The following is a 19501-nucleotide window of genomic DNA, read 5'->3' on the forward strand; positions in this document are numbered from 1 at the left end:
CAAATAAAATTACGCTTGACAAAGATAAAAAACAATATACCCGTGACATCAAGAGAAAAATGGCGACTGACGTCTAGGTGTTTGAACGTGCTGAGAACGTGCCTACACAGCAAAGAAAGTGGAGGAAAGTTGTCCAAATTCGCAACATCCTTATCTAAGTCGCCAGGTAATAACAGAATTGTTTGTGTATTGAGTATCCCGCGGCCCGGCGTGGCCAAGTGCGTTAAGGCGTTCGACTCGTAATCCGAGGGTCGCAGGTTCGAATCCCGGTCGCACCAAACATGCTCGCTCTTTCAGCCGTGGGGCGTTATAATGTGACGATCAACCCCACTATTCGTTGGTCAAAAGTAGCCCAAGAATTGGCGGTGAGTGGTGATGACTAGCTGCCTTCCCTCTAGTCTTACACTGCTAAATTAGAAACGGCCAGCGCAGATAGCCCTCGAGTAGCTTTGCACGAAATTCAATAAAACAAACAAATCCTCGGCCCGCATGAAAGAAGCCGTTTCCAGACGAATTACGGCCGACAACACGACTCATGTTGGCGTTTTTACCAAGTGTTGAACGCTGGAACTGTTGATAACCGTTATGGTCGCAATAATAAATCGTGAATTCGAAAATTTTGAATAACTACTAGCAACTAAGTGAGAGACAATATTCACGATCAAATAAAGAAATCCAACTCGATAATAAATTAGGAATTCAGTTTAAAGAAAGGGACGTCACAAAATAGAAGAGTTTCTCGTACTCTTATTGGTGGAGGACTAGGACGTCACAAAATGGGTTTCTCGTACTCTTATTGGTGGAGGACTGGGACGTCACAAAATAGAAAGGTTTCTCGTACTCTTATTGGTGGAGGACTATCTCGTGCTAATTTACGTACTCAAATAATAGCTTAATCCCACGGAATTAGATGGGAACTTCAAGACATTGGTATACGATAATTTGCGCACAAGAAAACAAATCTGTAATAGCTGTAACTGTAAAAGGACGTAAGCTAGACTGTTTTTTATTACTTTTGCATGCGTGGAAATTTCCAGTGTTTACAAGAACGTCAAAAGTATTATTCAGAGGATGGAGTGGGACCAGTTATAATATGTCCTTATAAAAACAATATCTTAAAGTTAATATTACACATTTATTCTTCACATAATGTTATTCACAAGTTACAACCAATAAGAAAGTAGAAAATACATTGCATTTTAAGTTACAACCAATAAGAAAATAGAAAATACATTGCACTTTAAGTTACAACCAATACGAAATTAGAAACCAACATCATAGTTCGTAATTTATCAGTTTCTGGATGTAGAACACAAAAAAACGGGAGCGAAATGATTTGTTTGTTTATGAATTTCACCCAAAGCTACACGATAGGGAGCTGCAATCGCCATCCGTAATTTTACAGTGTAAGACTAGAGGGAAGGCAACTGGTCATCACTACCCATCCCCAACTCTTGGGCTACTCTTTACCAACGAACAGTGTGACTGACCGTAACATTATAACGCCCCACAGCTGAAAGGGCGAGCATGTTTGCCCCTAACTTGTTCAACTTACAATTGTTAAAACATATGATAATAGCAATATTATTTGTGAACTTTCTTTGGTGTAAACTTAAAGTCAAGACTGAAACCAGTCATGGTATTAAATTAATAAATTTACGTATCATCCGAGGGTGACAGATTCGAATCCCCGTCACACCAAACATGCTCGCCCCTTTCAGCCGTGGGGACATTATAAGTGACGGTCAATCCCACTATTCGTTAGTGAAAAATATCCCAAGAGTTGGAGGTGGGTGGTGATGGCAAGCTGCCTTCCCTCTTGTCTTGCACTGTTAAATTAGGAACGGCTAACGCAGATAGCCCTCGTGTAACTTTGCGCAAAATTCAAAACAAACAATCATTCAGTGATGGCACAGTTAATGAGCGCTCAGCACCGCGTTGCTTTATATTTCGCTCTTGCGACACAGGCCTTTAAAATGGGCCTAGAGGCCGCCTTCAGACAGCTGTTAATCAGGAAGAATTGAAAGTACCATATTTATCAGACATCCGCCAAACCGTGAGAGAACGTGTTTAGTGTTCATTATTAAACAGTTTCCCGACATCTCGAAGCAATTGGCAAGATGAAAAAACAAAAAACTCGATAATTGAGTACCTTACGAACTGACTGAAAACCATCAAATAAGACGAGTTGAAATGTACTCCTCACTACGTAAAGCAACAAAAACGACCCGTTTCTTCACAGAATTGTCACATATCATGAAAAACGGATTCTTGTCAACAAGCGTCAAAATCAGCTCCTTACCCTAAGAGACTTATGGTCAGTGTTTGGTGGTCAGCAGGTGTGATCCATTATTAATTCTTAAACCCAAAAGAAATAACGACAGCAGGGAAGTGGACTGTTGTGGACTTTAAACTATACATTAAAAGTTGTCATTAAAATCCAGCAGTGGTCAGTCGCAGTGGACCCACAATGCTTGACCTCACGTCTCACGTGCTACTGTCCAAAAACTAAACAATTTTCACCTCATCTATCAGATCTCTCCCTACATATTATCACTTCTTTAAACATTTGTACATTTTATAGTAAAATCTTTACAAACCAAAGGTCAAATGAAAATGCCTTCATTGCGTCAAAGGATGTCCAATTCTTTAGAGATGTCATTTATAAACTTACACTCGTTTGAAGATGTACAGGATGGCCCGTAAGTCCCTACCCATCCACATTGCGTCTAAAGAACGTTATAATACTAATAATGAGTTGAAGGCAGCTGTTACCGCGGCATTTGGAACAATAACCCCTGCTATGTTGAGAAAAATGTCTCACAGAACATGGCGTCGCATAATCCAGCACACAGATACACTGGATACATAAGATATATGGATGGGTAGGGACTTTCGAGCCAATCTGTATATTGAGGCTAAAGGAGCTTGTTTTAATTGAATAAATTAAACAAAGAAATGTGCTTATTTTACATTTTCCTTTAAAAGTCTGACATTTCATATGCAGTATAACATTGTGTTTAAAACAACAAGCAGAATGATACATAGCAATTGTAATTTATACAAACCGGTTTGGCCCGGCACGGCAAGCGTGTTAAGGCGTTCGACTCGTAATCCGAGGGTCGTGGATTCGAATCCCGGTAACACCAAACATGCTCGCCCTTTCAGCCATGGGAGCGTTATAATGTGACGGTCAATCCCACTATTCGTTGAAAAGAGTAGCCCAAGAGTTGGCGGTGGGTGGTGATGACTAGCTGCCTTTCCTCTAGTCTTACACTGCTAAATTAGGGATAGCCCTCGAATAACTTTGCGCGAAATTCAAAATTTGTAGGTTTGAGTTTGTAAGTAGTATTGTTAAACAAGAAATATTTATTGATTGTCTGTCACCCTATAAAAACCCAAGTATAAAGATTATTTGTAATTGTGACTGTCTTAACTTAAATTTTGATTCATATACTTACTTACGTCTTTGTGAAAACAGAAATGCATACACGACCCCAGCAGTCTTTCTGCTGTCTGTTTGTTTTTGAGGGCTATCTGCGCTAGCCGTCCCTAATTTAGCAGTGTAAGACTAGAGGGAAGGCAGTTGTTCATCACCACCCACCGCCAACTCTTGGGCTACTCTTTACCAACGAATAGTGGGATTAACTGTCACATTATAACAACTCCACAACTGAAAGAATAAGCGTGTTTGGTGCGACGGGGATTCGAACCTGTGACCCTCAGATTACGAGTCGAACGCCTTAACCCACATGGCCATGCCGGGCCAGGTTTACAACCCTATAAACCGTGTTTTAATACCAGTGGTGGGCAGTACACGTACAGCCCTTTGTGCAGCTTTGTGCTTCACAAACAAGGTATGTGTATGTAATTTAACAGATAATATATTCACATATCTTTACGTGAAAAACGTAAATATTATAAAATCATTTTATGACTAAGACTTTTGAAAGTTTAATGGGAATAACCTAACGTCAAACCATATTTCATTAAATAATATTTTCAGTTTGCTTATGTCACTATTGTACAATAGACCTAACTGGTTACAAAAATTCCAATGTTAAGAACGGGAGAACATTCAGTCAGTTACAATAACTAGTTAAAACCATTTAGGAAGTAAACATCTTGCACTCAACTGGATCTCAGTGTCTAGAATTATGTCTTACAAAATATAAAGAAAATAAAACCAGTGATTTATCCCTCACGTGATCTAATACCATTTGACACACAAGGAAAGAGACCACTCAATGGTCTTGGAATGTAGGGGATGTAACCGTAGAGCGAGCGATTTAAACTAATGAGGAAGAAGAGGTAGAGATAATATGTGAACTTCGCTCGATAGACGATCCACAGTTAACAGGCAGATTCGTAACCCTAATAGCGCAACCTTGGATAAGCCGTATATGGTTAATTTGTACGTTAACTTCTCTTAACAGAATAAGTTAGCTCTAGCGACAGATTCAAGTCTTCTTCGTGCCAATCCGTTCAAGTGGGACTCTAACGTGTGAAGAAGCAAAATGATCTATTATAAATCATTTTTTACCCTGTTCGTTGGTGGGTATACTAAGCTATGTTTATTATAATTTATTCTGTTTCTGCTGTTGTGAAATTTAACTAGCACATATTGATAAAGTAATGAATGTTACGATGTGGGTGTCTTTTTCAACCTTACGAAGTGTGGTTATGATAAAATTACAATCATTAGACATCAGTGTTTGGTTCGTTATATTTTCTAACACTGCACTCTGTATTAGAATTAAACTATATCTAGCCCTTAACTATTACAAATTGAAAAGTGTACAATGATATTATTTATAACCACAAACAACTCATTTCGTTATAAATATCGTGGAAATAAGTGTTTGGAATACCGTTGGGAGAAAAACACTTTTTATAAGAATAACATTAAACTATATATACACACAAACTTAATTTTTTGACAAAAAATATTCGTTCTCGATAAAAGGTAGATAATGGTTCTCATCTTACGTGACTTTATTTGAATATATTTTCCTTCCTTTAGCTTCTGTGCTGACCAGCAGCGTGTTGGGCAGTTCGGTCTTGAAACGTTTGAGAAACAAACTTCTGACGAGCTACGATAAATACGCGCGTCCAGTTCAACACCATTCTAACGCAACAACGGTGAATCTCGGATTAACACCGATCTATGTGTCTCACTTAGTGAGTAACTTACAATATAGTTTAGTTGAGTGTTACTCAAACTCAGATAAATATTGTAGATATTACAGACATACATTTCTCTTCCGAAAATTAAAACACACCACAACGCTAAAATAAATTGGAAATATGTTAACCTGGAGATGACCTAGGAAGGTCAAAACGTTGTTCTCTGCTTATCAATAAAAGTTTTAACACCCATACCAGTCGTTCTGAGATACATTTTTATTTCAAGTGGGTTTCTCGTTATTAAGAATTAAAAAAAAAATCTATATAAAATGGCCATCAAATAATAAACACATGCGTGATTAACTGTAGCCTTCCAACTATGTGGACTAGCGGTAAGTTAATGGACTTACAACGCTTAAATTTAGGATTCGATTGCCCCACGGTGGTTACAGCACAGGCAGTCCTTTGTTGGATACCATTCTTCCATTTTCAAAAGTATGGACGAGTTTGTAATTAGGACCGTACAGAAAGGATAAATAGGGAACAACCCTATTTATATTGCTTCTGGGGAAATTCCACCAGAATTCCATATTTGATAGTTCAGGTGATCGTGCACAGGTCCATCGATAACAGTGAATTTTGTTTTCTTTTTCGGGGAAACAAATTTATTTGTATTCGATCACTCTTGAGGCTCGGCATGGCCAAATGGGTTAAGGCGTTTGACTCGTAATCTGAGGGTCGCGGGTTCGAATCCCGGTCGCATCAAACATGCTTGCCCTTTCAACCGTGAGGGCGTTATAATGTTACGGTCAATTCCGTTGTTCGTTAGTAAAAAGAGTAGCCCAAGGGTTGGCGGTGGGTGGTGATGACTAGCTGCCTTCCTTCTAGTCTTACACTGCTAAATTAGGGATGGCGAACGCAGTCCTGGAGTAGCTTTGCGCGAGATTCAAAATTAACAATAACTATCGATCACTCTTGAACATATTGATTAAGTTATGGACTTTCCATTTTACAGAAATTTAAGAAGAACGTATCTTTATACTCGCATAATGTATAATGATATGAATTACGTTTTGATCGCAGTGTGGATTGACCGTAACATTATAATACCCTCACGGCTGAAAGGGCGAGCATGTTTGGTGCGACGGGGATTCGAACCCGCCACCCTCGGATTACGAGTCGAACGCCTTTACCCACCTGTGCCATGCCGGGCCCAGTGTGGTGGGAAAAATAAAATTCACAAGTTGGTTGGTACAATGGATAAAACATATTGCACGTGTTAATAAACTCTTGGTCGTCAGCCTGATTGGGAAAACATTTTAGAGCCACGTTGTTCATATTTCTATTTGGTTGAAAAACTTGTTTATTAAGACCGTATAAATGTTCTATTTCACTGCATTTTACTACTGTTTTGTGACGTTTTATTTTTACAAATTAAAAAACTCAATTACTCAATTAGGTAATGTTATTACCCTAAAACTCTCTCGTCTGTCAGTGATACGTTTTGTTTTTTTTTCGTTCTGACGTACGTGACATCAAAAGCCAAATTCCTCCTATGACCCACGGTTGAACTATAGCTTTTAATAAGTACCAGCGAATAAGTATGGTGCCACTTTGTCCCAGATTAACTTCCTGTCATACTGAAGTAACTGGGTGAAGTTTCTTATTCAAGGACACAACAGCATGTCGCAAACAAGCCTCGAACTCGTAACCTTCCAACTAAGAATTCAAAACGCAAAGTCAGTGAGTTACACTGCCTATCTTTTACGTCTAGAAACTGAAAACAAAGGAATTTCTCTGAAATTGCTGTTATCACCAACAACATCAGTTTGAAGCAAACCCTTTTATTCAATACTAACAATTTAAAATATTTCAAAGTTTGGGTAACAAGTTAGATTACTGTCATAATTATTATCTAGTAATGTTTTCACGTACGCCATTTGCAGGTCCTTTCTTGTTTGAAATTAGACTTTTGGTTAACAAAAGAAAATTCCACAAATAACACTTCTAGTGTTTTTATTTATTTTATCAACTTTTATTTTATATTTTTACTGTTATGTTTCTCATTATTAAAAATAATTTGTTGTGTTTTAAAATTATTTACAAATTTTCAGTTATACCCAATTTTATTCATTCGTTGAAACTTAAAGTAGTATCCCTACGCCTAACAAGATATAATATTACAAATAATCTGTTTTAATTCTCAGCTTTAATTTAACTTGAGCAGAAAAATTTTAAACCTTCACTTACTAAAACAAAAATATTTGTCATTATCAAAGTCCCCTAATTATATTATACATCATATCATAGTTTCTAAGTTATAACTAATAATATCGTATTTAAAAAAAACAGATAATAAAACTTATGTTATTCGTACCGTAGGACGAAGAAAAACAAGTGTTGACACTAGAATCCTGGTTGCATATGGTAAGTCAAGTTAAGGTTTAATTTCCATGGTGGCTCTGGTTGTTCTTAGACGAGAAAATAATCACAACAATTTAAGTGGCGGAAAAACATTTGTTTTATTGTAGGCCTAAGTTCCAACCAAAGACAGTGGATTGTGATAAGTTGTTATAATTAGATAGTTTTAGTTTTGGCTCAAAGTTGATGTTATTAACATAATTAGCAACTTACAGATATTTGTTTAAATATCCGTTCTCTTTTACATAATCGGATTGATAAATATTAATAATCAATTTAAAGTTTCCAGTATTGTGGTTTAATTTGGTTCAGACTGAATCTGTAATTGTTGCACAAGCTTTTAATGAGTATTTCATCCCGATAGTTCTGCAGTAAGCTTAATTGAAGGTTATATCGCTCAATTTAGGGTTCAATCTCTGTAATGGACACAATTCAGATGGCTATTTTGGAGCTTTGTGCTCAACCAAAAGAATATGAAAATAGTTTTTCCTTGCGAATGATAAAATACAAATATGTTTTACAGTTTTCTTTACATTGTTAACAAAAATGTAAATCCAGATTTATTGTAATAAGTATAAAAAAGACAATTCTATTAATTAAAATAACATTGACACAAGAACTTAAAATTGAGATATGTTTGAAAAAAAAATGACAAAAGTTTCTGGGTGATCCAATCGGTTTCTAATTGTGTGTGTGTATCACTCACTGAAAAGTCTACATTTGAAACATTTTAAAGCATAACTTTGTTAAGTGCAAAGCTGCACAACGGGCTATCAGTGCTCCACCAACCGCAGTTATGGAAACCGAGTTTTGGGACAAAACAACAGAATCACCCATATGCTTTCCAGTGAGATCCAAATATAATGTTGTAAACTATATTTTCAATGCCATATGGATAAAAAATAAATCATACTGTTCAAAAGTTTGAGGGTGCATTGCTTAAGATTATTTAAATCTTAGAACATTCTAAAATCGAGATGACGTTAAGATAGTCTAGTGATTTAGATGATAGCTTAAAGTGAGACATCAGAAAGAAATACGAACGGGCCAATTAACTGAAGTTGGACAGTGAAGCAGACAATTAGTTTTCATTGACAATTATCATGTTTGTTACTCGATTTATTAGTCATAAAACTGTACCACCGGACGTTGTATGATTGAGAGGCATTTGTAAACTTAGACCTACGAATATAAAGTACAAAGTATAACTGTTATCTTTACCAAATAATTTAAACGAACCAGTTCCTAGAAAAAAAGAATAATTTTAAAACATTAAGATGCTGTTGAAAGATATTTTTACGTGTGTAATATAGTTATTAACTTCTGTTCAGAACAAGTTTTGATCACAGACCAGGAGTCCACTATAAACAAATAGTTACAAGATAAATTGTCTGTATAACTTCCATCTAGTTTTTTCTAAAGGTGTTTTTCTTACAAGGAGAAATGTAAAACAGAAGTTGAAACAAAATTATTTTATTAGGAAAAAAGTGTCGCACGTTGACACAAGGAAATATATCTTTTGTTATTTTCAGGATACCATAAAATACTCAAAACGTAAACGTCGTGGATTAATTTGGGAAATCTTAGGTTCGCCAAGTTTGTTAGTTGTAATTTTCCTTATGCCTCGAGTGAATTATGTTTTTTGTTTCATTTGTCTAGCTCTATTACTGATTATTCGTTCATGTGCGATTTCGGTTTCTGGAATTACATGAGCTTTCGGCAATAGTTGATTATAATTAAATCCTATAAATATATGGCTTTTGTTTGATATTTTGTAATTTACAGAAACATTAATCTGAAGTTGTGGGCTTGGTACTGGGCTGAAGTTCACTTGTGCACTATTTAGAAATAACTATAAAAACTATTCTAATATTTCAAGAGTGTACAATTAAGTTCCGATTACACAAATAATCCGACTTGATGTCACTTTACATCACTGGTGAAGTCGGATATTACAAATAATAATTATAAAAGTCCAATAAGGCTTAGAAATTAGAACGACCTCAAATGTGGCAGTTGAAGTAACAAAAGATGTAAAGATATACTAAAAACAAACAAACTGTGTACAGTTAAAGCTATCGCAAGGTAAAACTAACATGTAGTTTTCACAGGACTGGAAAGATGAACATTTAGTTTGGGATCCTGCAGAATATGATGGACTGAACACTATCCGCCTCCCTGATCATGAGATTTGGCAGCCGGATATCACTATCTATAATAGGTAGAAATATATTACTAATAAAATGTTGTTAGATACACATCTAATAAAAAATATTATTTTTATTGTCTTCTCACAATATTTAATAATTTATGTAAAATGTAGGGTTCCCACTAACAAAACACACCCTTCTTATATTGAAATACATAATTAGCTACTCTAAACATCAGCGAACCAGTTGTTTATTTAAAAAAAAACAACACAAATTAACATAAGTGAGTTTAATATTTTGCTTGTTTTATTATCGTCAACAAAAAGTTAGTTTTAATTTTGTGAAAGTCTGGATGCACGCCCGTCTTTCTTTTAACTTAATTATTTGGCTAAAAACTTGAATTTTGTCATAATTGTTTCTTGAGGTTTTCCTTATTTTTATTCCCTGCAATGTAGTTTTCCGGCCAGTGATATCGACCCAATAAAAAATACCCTGAGTGTGGTGAGTTCGTCAGGGATGGTGACATGGGTTCCTCCCGCTACCATCCGTGTGTTGTGTCCTTTGGACATGTCGCTCTTTCAAACGACATTCAAGTGTGTAAAATCAAGATTGGATCGTGGACGTACGATGGCTCCAATCTCGATCTACAATTGAGAGACGTAGACGTGTCAGATCTGCAAAACCACAACTTGAAGTGGGAGCTCACGAATATTACAGGAATAAAACTGACAAAACGTTACGATTGCTGTCTAGAACCTTATCCTTCGATTGAATATTTCATTCATCTTCGCCGACTTGGTGCCGTGGCTGTATCCGAGTTGCGGTACTTTCCGATCCTGGTCGTCATCTTGTTGTTTTTAGTGATGTTCTGGGTTCCAGTAGATTCAAAAGAGAAGCTGGTGTTGGGAGCTGTCGCAATTTTCATGCTTTACGGAATATTTATTAGTCTGATTCACACCGTGTCTTCAGGAGCGATCAGAATGACTGGTAAAGTGTCTTTTATATATATACGTTTCTCATTAAGGATAAAATATAATGTGCAAAAAAATTGTCCCAAATCTTTCATTATTTGTTAACAAAATGATTTGTTTTACACGTGCTTCTTATCACGTGTTTGGTTTGTTTTCAATTTCGCGAAAAGCTACACTAGGGCTAACTACACTACTCGTCCATAATTTAGCAATGTAACACAAGAAGGAATGCAGCTAGTCATCACCATCTAGTTGTTGGAGGTCATGGGTACAGAGTACACCAGTTTTAACTCCACATCTAGTTGTTGGAGAACATGGGTACAGAGTACAACAGTTTTAACTCAGATTTAGTTGTTGGAGAACATGGGTATGGAGTACAACAGTTTTAACTCCACATCTATTTGTTGGAGAACATGGGTACAGAGTACAACAGTTTTAACTCCACATCTAGTTGTTGGAGAACATGGGTATGGAGTACAACAGTTTTAACTCCACATCTAGTTGTTGGAGAACATGGGTACAGAGTACAACAGTTTTAACTCCACACCTGGTTGTTGGAGAACATGGGTATAGAGTACAACAGTTGTAACTCCACATCTAGTTGTTGGAGAACATGGGTACAGAGTACAACAGTTTTAACTCCACACCTGGTTGTTGGAGAACATGGGTATAGAGTACAACAGTTGTAACTCCACATCTAGTTGTTGGAGAACATGGGTATAGAGTACAACAGTTTTAACTCCACATCTGGTTGTTGGAGAACATGGGTATAGAGTACAACAGTTTTAACTTTAGATCTTGTTGTTGGAGAATATGGGTACAGAGTACAACAGTTTTAACTCCACATCTATTTGTTGGAGAACATGGGTACAGAGTACAACAGTTTTAACTCCACATGTGGTTGTTGGAGAACATGGGTACAGAGTACAACAGTTTTAACTCCACACCTGGTTGTTGGAGAACATGGGTACAGAGTACAACAGTTGTAACTTTACATCTATTTGTTGTAGCAGTTAAGAAGAACAGAAAATAATGTTTTAGACCATCAAAGAGAAGTAAAACCATGTACTGTCCACAGAAACAATGCGACTAACAGCAACACCAAAGATGTAAACTGTGACCAAAATATATGAAAAAGACCTGGTTTCAGTGCTCGTTGCATTTTTGATGTCATGTTTTATAAAGTTACTATTATATTTTTATTTAGTTATCTATGTCAATTAATTTTAACCACTGTAATCTGAAATTTGTTATGGTTTGTGTTAAATGTATTTGTCCAAGTATAACAAAGCAAGTTTTTTTCTAAACGTTATATGTGTGTGTGTGTGTGTATAAACATATATATATAATTTATATTTCTTTTACAGTTAAACCAGTTGAAAACCTTCTACTCATTGGAGTTGTGGCAGTGATCTTGGAAGTCATTGTACTAAACCTTTCTCATTTTTCCAGTTTCTTTTCTCCTCCCCGTTTCTTGGTTTCTCTCGTTTCAGGAGTTGGTGGATATCTTATGTGCATTTGTGGCCAGGAAAACAGGGATTTATTTCATGATCGGATAGAACTGACCACATCAGACAATGAGGATGACAACAGTAGCCAACAAAACCTCGTCCCGTAAATGGAGACTGGTACTTGATTGCAACAGGCTTAGACCGCATATTGTTTGTTGTGTTTCTCTGCATTTTCATTATTGTCTTTGTAACAATATAAATCCACTGAAATTCTATTGGCTTGCTCAAAATTATTTTCCTACTCATAAGAGTATACTTTATCATCGGTTTATAAGAGATTAGTTTTCATCTTTTAGTGTTTTTTTAACCGTAAAAAGAGATATCAATTTATATTCAAATATTTTTAATGAAGTAGATAAAGTATATGATGTTGTCATATTTCTCTGTTTTTGTAGATTGTTCATTCAAATTCATACCTAATTCACTAATATATTCATTAAAACTTGAGAATATAAAAACTTTAAACAATATACATATATATATTTAAAAACGGCTGGTATGGGTAGAGAAAGCACTAATAGAGGAGCGAACAACGTTTCAATCTTCTTCGGTCATCGTCAGGTTCACAAAGAAATAAAGGGTTACTGACCACATGTTTGAAGGCGGTTGTGTAATTGAGTGTAGGAATGTAGAGGGCGTGCTCAGATATATTTATTAATATAGGTATAAAGGTGTTCCTTTGTATTGGTTTATTTTGGGCTTGAATTGTTGTATAAGTAAGGCTTCTGTAATTTTGCGTTTGTTTCTCTTGTTATTATTCTAGTTTAATTTCACACTATTTAGGAAAACTGAATGTCTTGTGTTAGTCTAGAAGTTGGATGTTCTCTCAGACATTATAAATTCGAAACATTTATCTCACTAAAACCATCCAACACTGCATAAAATACTACACTATGGCAGAATGTCAATACCAAGATGGTCAAAATGTATAGTTTAATATTCATTTCTGGTATTTTTACTGATGTCTAAGCTCTCAGCTGTCATACCCATCATGCCTAGCTACATACCCATAATGCTTAGCTACATACCCATAATGCCTAGCTACAACAGTCCCTCATAATTATTGGCTGTTTCTTACTATGAGGCCTACCACCATAATTCAGCATCCATTGCAAAGGAAGTTCAAACCTGAAAGATTGCATGCCATTAACATTATTAATAAGATGGATTCAATCAGTGATTACCACTGTTATGACACCTGGTGTAAGAAACCAGTAAAACAAACTTTTAATTCATTATGGTTGAACATAAAATGTAAAGATGGCGAACTTCACTGAAGACAAAATGTGTGGACTTCTCTCTTCCTCCATTCTGAAAGAAAACTAACAGAGGCAAAATATGCAAGGAACACAAGTGCAAGGAACACAAGTATGAATGACGTGGTCTTCTCAAATGCACCAATATTTCTTCCAAGTTATTTTCCGTATGGAAAAAGATCCATGTAGTGTTTATATGGATGCAAGGTAATGCGAAAACAGTATAAAGAGTGTGAACAAAAGACCTATTTACTGGAAACAAAAAGTCCACAAAGAGATCTGTCTGCAGTTGATGAAAATCTGTACCAGATTGAGATTATAAAGCAAAATTGAAACACCAGATAATAATGTTATTATTTCCTGGAGTATTTGCACTTTCCAGGTTACTGAATTATTGGTTAATGGGCTACGTAAATAGCTAACTGACCTGCAGAAGCAGAATCCAATGGTTAGTCCAACTGGATGATAAACATCTGAGAGAAGTAACTACTTTATAAATGGCATATGAAGTCTTAATTTCAGAAAGAAAATATATGAATTCTTAATCTGCCTTCTTTTATTCTCTGAAGTAGTGAAAATATGCAAGGCAAAATTTAAAGTTTAACACGTGCCAGTAAAGGTTAAAGTGGTTTCTTTAACTTTTCAAATCCAAGCAGATGCAACAAACATCAGGTCGAAAATGGTCATTTGCCTACTGGATAACATCCGAAAACATTTATGTTTCTTTGGCTGAAAACTAATCCAAACCAACTCTTTTAACATCTTTTATAAACAGATTGTAGATCTGTGAAGCATTGTTAATATATCGTTGTTTTCAAACAAATTTCAGACCTGGCTGAACGTAGAAAAAATTAGATTTAAACAGTTTTGTTTTGTTTTGAATTTCGCGCAAAGCTATTCAAGGGCTATCTGCGCTATTAAACAGTTAATACTAATGTTTTGGAGCTTCATGATTTGAGAGAAAAGAAAACACCACATTGTAATAAGAGGCAACTCTACCTACTAAGGTTATCACTAGTATCCCAACGATGAATATTACCATCAAACCATACAAGCAAGATTTGCATGTATACACCTGTCTCAAGGGACTTAAAATAATTTGAATTATTTTCGTAAGTTGTGTGTAAAACTATTTTGAAAGTTAATAAATATACATCAGCAATAACTTTGTGTTCGAAAATTGGCTTTCAAAACTTACATTTGGTTTTAAAATATTCAAGACAACCATTTTTAATCTTATAAATTTTGAACACACACAAAAAATACTAAAACTAAGATCTGACTTACCTAAAATAACAATGCAAATGTTTAAGCCTAATAATATTATCCCTCCTAATCACGTATTATTATTATTAAAACTTTTACTGCAATCAATGTTATAATCCTACACACGTAAAATCTGACAACAGCGCCAACCCACGTGAAACGATTTTTTTTTTAAGATTTTAATACCACATTTAAAGTAAAATCTACGTAAAACGGAAATATGAAAGAATATAAATGAATTATACTTTAAATATATCACTATTAATTTAAAGTCAAATATTAAGGATTCGAATAATTCCTACTATGTACCAATCTTTGATATATAGGGTGGCCCGTATCCCTACCCATCCATATGTTATTATAAGCAACGTTATACTAATAATGAGTTGAAGGCAGCTATTACAGCTGCATTTGGAACAATAACCCCTGCTATGTTGAGGTAAATGTCTCACAGAACATGGCGTCGCATAATATTATGCAGCGAGAATGAGGGACAGCACACAGATACACTGGATATATAAGATATATGGATGGGTAGGGACATACTGGCTACCCCGTACAATTAAGAAGGGGCCTGGCATGGCCAAGCGTGTTAAGGCATGCGACTCGTAACCTGAGGGTCGCGAGTTCGCATCCCCTTCGCGTCAAACATGCTCGCCCTTTCAGCCGTGGGGGCGTTATAATGTGATGGTCAATCCCACTATTCGTTGGTAAAAGAGTAGCCCAAGAGTTGGCGGTAGGTGGTGATGACTAGCTGCCTTCCCTCTAGTCTTACACTGCTAAATTAGGGACGGCTAGCACAGATAGCCCTCGAGTAGCTTTGTGCGAAATTCAAAAACAAACTAATGCAGGAGCGTGCACTTGCCCCCACCTGATAAATGAGAAACATAATTCTTTATCTATTCATTTAACGTATGCAAATAAAGTTTTATTCAATTAAACATTACTTTGCACCCCTCGGAAAAAATTCTGCGAACGTCCATATATGTATCAGACTAAATCATATATATTTAGCAATGACATAATCTCTTCCGTCATTTACTGTTATTAGTAATATTAATATTTTAATTTATTCATAATTATATATACATATTTCTTTACCATTATAGGTGTACATATTGTCAAGTCAGGCAAATACCTGTCACAAATCAGCCATAAATTTGTAGAATTTCGTGCAAAGCTATGTTAGGGATATCTGTGATAGCCGTCCTTAATTTAGCAGTGAAAGACAATAGGGAAGGTAGCAAGTCATCATCTGTCGGCAACTCTTGGGTTATTTTTTTATTATAGTGAGATTGACTGTAACAAGAGGGCGAGCATGCCTAACGGGGTTTTGTTTTGTTTTGGAATTTCGCACAAAGCTACTCGAGGGCTATCTGTGCTAGCCGTCCCTAATTTAGCAGTGTAAGACTAGAGGGAAGGCAGCTAGTCATCACCACCTACCGCCAACTCTTGGGCTACTCTTTTACCAACGAATAGTGGGATTGACCGTCACATTATACACCCTCACGGCTTGGAGGGCGAGCATGTTTAGCGCGACGCGGGCTCGAACCCGCGACCCTCGGATTACGAGTCGCACGCCTTACGCGCTCGGCCATGCGCCTAACGGGGAGTCAGATTACGAGTCAAGTGCCCTGACCAAGTGGTTAGGCCTATTAAGTATAATTGATCTGATTAAATGTGATTTTAAACAGCGATGGATATATGATAAAAATGGAAGTAACAAAACGTACAAATACACACCAAACATAACAGAAACTTTCTGCTTGCCTAATCTTATTAATTGTAAAAAAAAAATCGTTAAAACAAATGTATACACAGAATTACAACTTTTGATATATGCAATAGCGCTACCTACTCTTTAAATACGAATGGTAACAACACAAGAAAAGGCAGTAGGAACGTTTGCATTTGTAATAGTGCCTTTTTCCTACATGTTCAATACGTCTCCAAACTTTAATTTCAATAATGTGGATTTTTCGTAATTAACTGTGAACACAAAAGTTACATACGTCATTTTAACGACAATAAATTTGAACAATTTTTGAGGATTATTCTATACAACCACTACGAATTTGAGAAGTTACTTTTTTTTTAACACTCCTACGAAAAGTTGGGCCTAATAGGCCCCAGAGCAACTTGAAAGGTTATTAATATTAGGCTAATAAGTTTGTATTTAAATGAAATTGCCATTTCATTTGATGAAATGAATCAAAAGCCCCACTTTTCGTAGGAGTGTTAAATGTTATTTTGATAAAACTGATTTTTATATAATTAATATCCGAAAACGTCGATACTTGGTGAAACGCCATAATTACGTAACTGAGTGAAACAGTTACGTTTCGCAACAACTACATTCATTACGTCATCCATGGTTTCGTCAGCACTCAATCAAGTTTTGATTGACCACAATATAAAATTTGTGAAACACACGACTGATTCTAATTTTTTTAAAGCTACTACTGTACGTCCTGTTTTCTATCAATATTTTTACACATACAACACCGTAAGAATATTACGATACTATAAAAATAACGTCACTTGATACTATGGTGCAAGACAGTACTACGTATCAGCTAAGCCTTTTTTTAAAATGTAATTTTTCGAAAATTTTCTTTCAGTTTAATTCTGGACGTAGAATGTTTCCCAAGTAAATAAATTTATTCTGATGCGCACAAGGCCTATGCCTGGCATGGCCAAGCGCGTAAGGCGTGCGACTCGTAATCCGAGGGTCGCGGGTTCGCGCCCGCCAAACATGCTCGCCCTCCCAGCCGTGGGGGCGTTATAATGTTACGGTCAATCCCCCTATTCGTTGGTAAAATAGTAGTCCAAGTGTTGGCGGTGGGTGGTGATGACTACCTACCTTCCCTCTAGTCTTACACTACTAAATTATGGACGGCTCGATGCAGCGGGCTAACAACCTACTCACTTAAATACCTGTTGAAGAATCCGCAAGCGATTGCGGCCCTATGTTCCTTAATGGAATCTAATGGTGATAACTAATAACTAACTAACAAACCGTCTTTATGGGTGTGTTCTGTTATAGATAATAAAGCTATTGTTTTATTGCAAAACTTTAAGATAGACAGCTGTCTTTTATATCAGCGAATCGTGTAACGGCTCTAGGTCATGTGCCCATATATCAGCACGTGATTATCTTGATGTATTTTGTTAAAAATTAAGTTAAGCACTGTGAAAAGTGCTAGATTAATTAAGTTTTTAGATATCCTAAAATAACATTTCTTTGTTTTAAAGATTAAACTGATTTTAAAATTCTGGGATTGGTTTAATATAACCTTCCCTTTTTTAGACTGTAGAGGGCTCATACTTAAATGGTAAGATATATTACATGAAGATGTTTCCATCTTCATATCTTTTACCTATTGTAAAAATTTTCTTATTGAATTCTACAATTAATTGTTTCAACTTTTGTTTTGGTAGAGAATTAGTTTTATAAAATAAAACCTACTTACATATATTTGAGAATATAATACCAATCAATCACCATCACCAATAAAAGCAGAATAAATGTCTACAAAGCTTTCGTCTGAACACAGTAATGACTGGTGTTCCTCATGTGACTAAACACTGCAAACACTAGTTTACATGACTCTAATGTGATTAACAACCTGAAGAAATAAATAGGCTTCTTTCTTATGCTAGAAGCCAGCAATGTGACCCGACTGTTTAATCTGGGCTTACCATGTGGTTTTATGCAACATTTTGATTTGTATCATGTGAACCTTGTTTATCGATAAACAGCGAGACACCCCTCGAATTTCTGTAATAATCCAGTCACATTTGAATTAAATTCTCATATAACATTAACTTTCATACTTGTGAACTTAAGGTCACGTGACCTTGGAAAATTTAAATCCACACGTGCATGTAAAAAAAAGTAACATTTCAAAATGTTTCTGTTGAAGTATGAAGGCATTGCATTTCCATACGACTTTACCAACTATATGCATCTCAAAGAAGGTCTTTATAGAACTGGGTAAATTTATTTCTTTTGAATTTCGTGCAAAGTGACTCAAGGACTACCTGCCCATAGCCGTCCCTAATTTAGTAGTGTAAGTCTAGAGGGAAGGCAGCTAGTCATCACCCCCCTAACTCTTGCGCTACTCTTTTCAACGAATATAAGGATTGGCTATCACATTATAACGCTCCCACTGCTTAAATGGCATGTTTGGTGCGACCGAGATTCGAACCCGCGACCCTCGGATTACGAGTCGAATGTTTTAACACACCTGCCCATGCCAGGCCTGAACTGTTAAGTAAGTCTGAGTACAGTACAGAGTTGCATGTTAAAGTTCAACTTTCTGGTCAGTAGTTTTGAAGATATAACACACAGTGGACAAAGAATAACCTTCCTTCTACAGTAAAGGTAAGTAAAACATGACTAATGAAAAGAGACAATGATAAACTAATACTACAGTAAGCGTATAAGCTAATCACTGCAAATTAACAAGTACCTAACTTAAGGCTGTAGCTTTAACAGTAACGTGTAATAAGTTCTTCAACCAGTTAAAACAAAGAATAACTTAACCAGGTTGAACATCAATCATACTTACTGCAGTGAATGTGTCAGTAAGTATCTTCTACCAACATATGTTATTTGTGCCAAATATATTGAAGTCAGTGAAATTTGGATACAAAAAGTAACACTAAAGTTTAACTCATATTGTGTTATTTATGTAATTTAACTATGGATTATAATTTACAACAACTCTTTTATTCTTAAAAAATGTTAGAAGGTTAAAAATTCCGAAGATATAACTTGTACAAACATGAACTTG

The 19501-nt window shown here is 35.8% G+C and overlaps 1 pseudogene across 1 annotated transcript; it reads left to right on the plus strand.

Moving 5' to 3' along the window:
• Window positions 1-4259: 4259 nt before the first annotated feature.
• On the plus strand, window positions 4260-14601 carry LOC143246915 (neuronal acetylcholine receptor subunit alpha-7-like; annotated as a pseudogene). The gene is made up of 6 exons (XR_013026233.1): window positions 4260-4554; window positions 5024-5181; window positions 7510-7554; window positions 9660-9769; window positions 10154-10685; window positions 12037-14601. The product of XR_013026233.1 is annotated as a neuronal acetylcholine receptor subunit alpha-7-like (transcript).
• Window positions 14602-19501: the final 4900 nt, after the last annotated feature.

Source organism: Tachypleus tridentatus, chromosome 3 (genome assembly GCF_004210375.1).
Source record: "Tachypleus tridentatus isolate NWPU-2018 chromosome 3, ASM421037v1, whole genome shotgun sequence".
Classification (NCBI taxonomy): domain Eukaryota; kingdom Metazoa; phylum Arthropoda; class Merostomata; order Xiphosura; family Limulidae; genus Tachypleus; species Tachypleus tridentatus.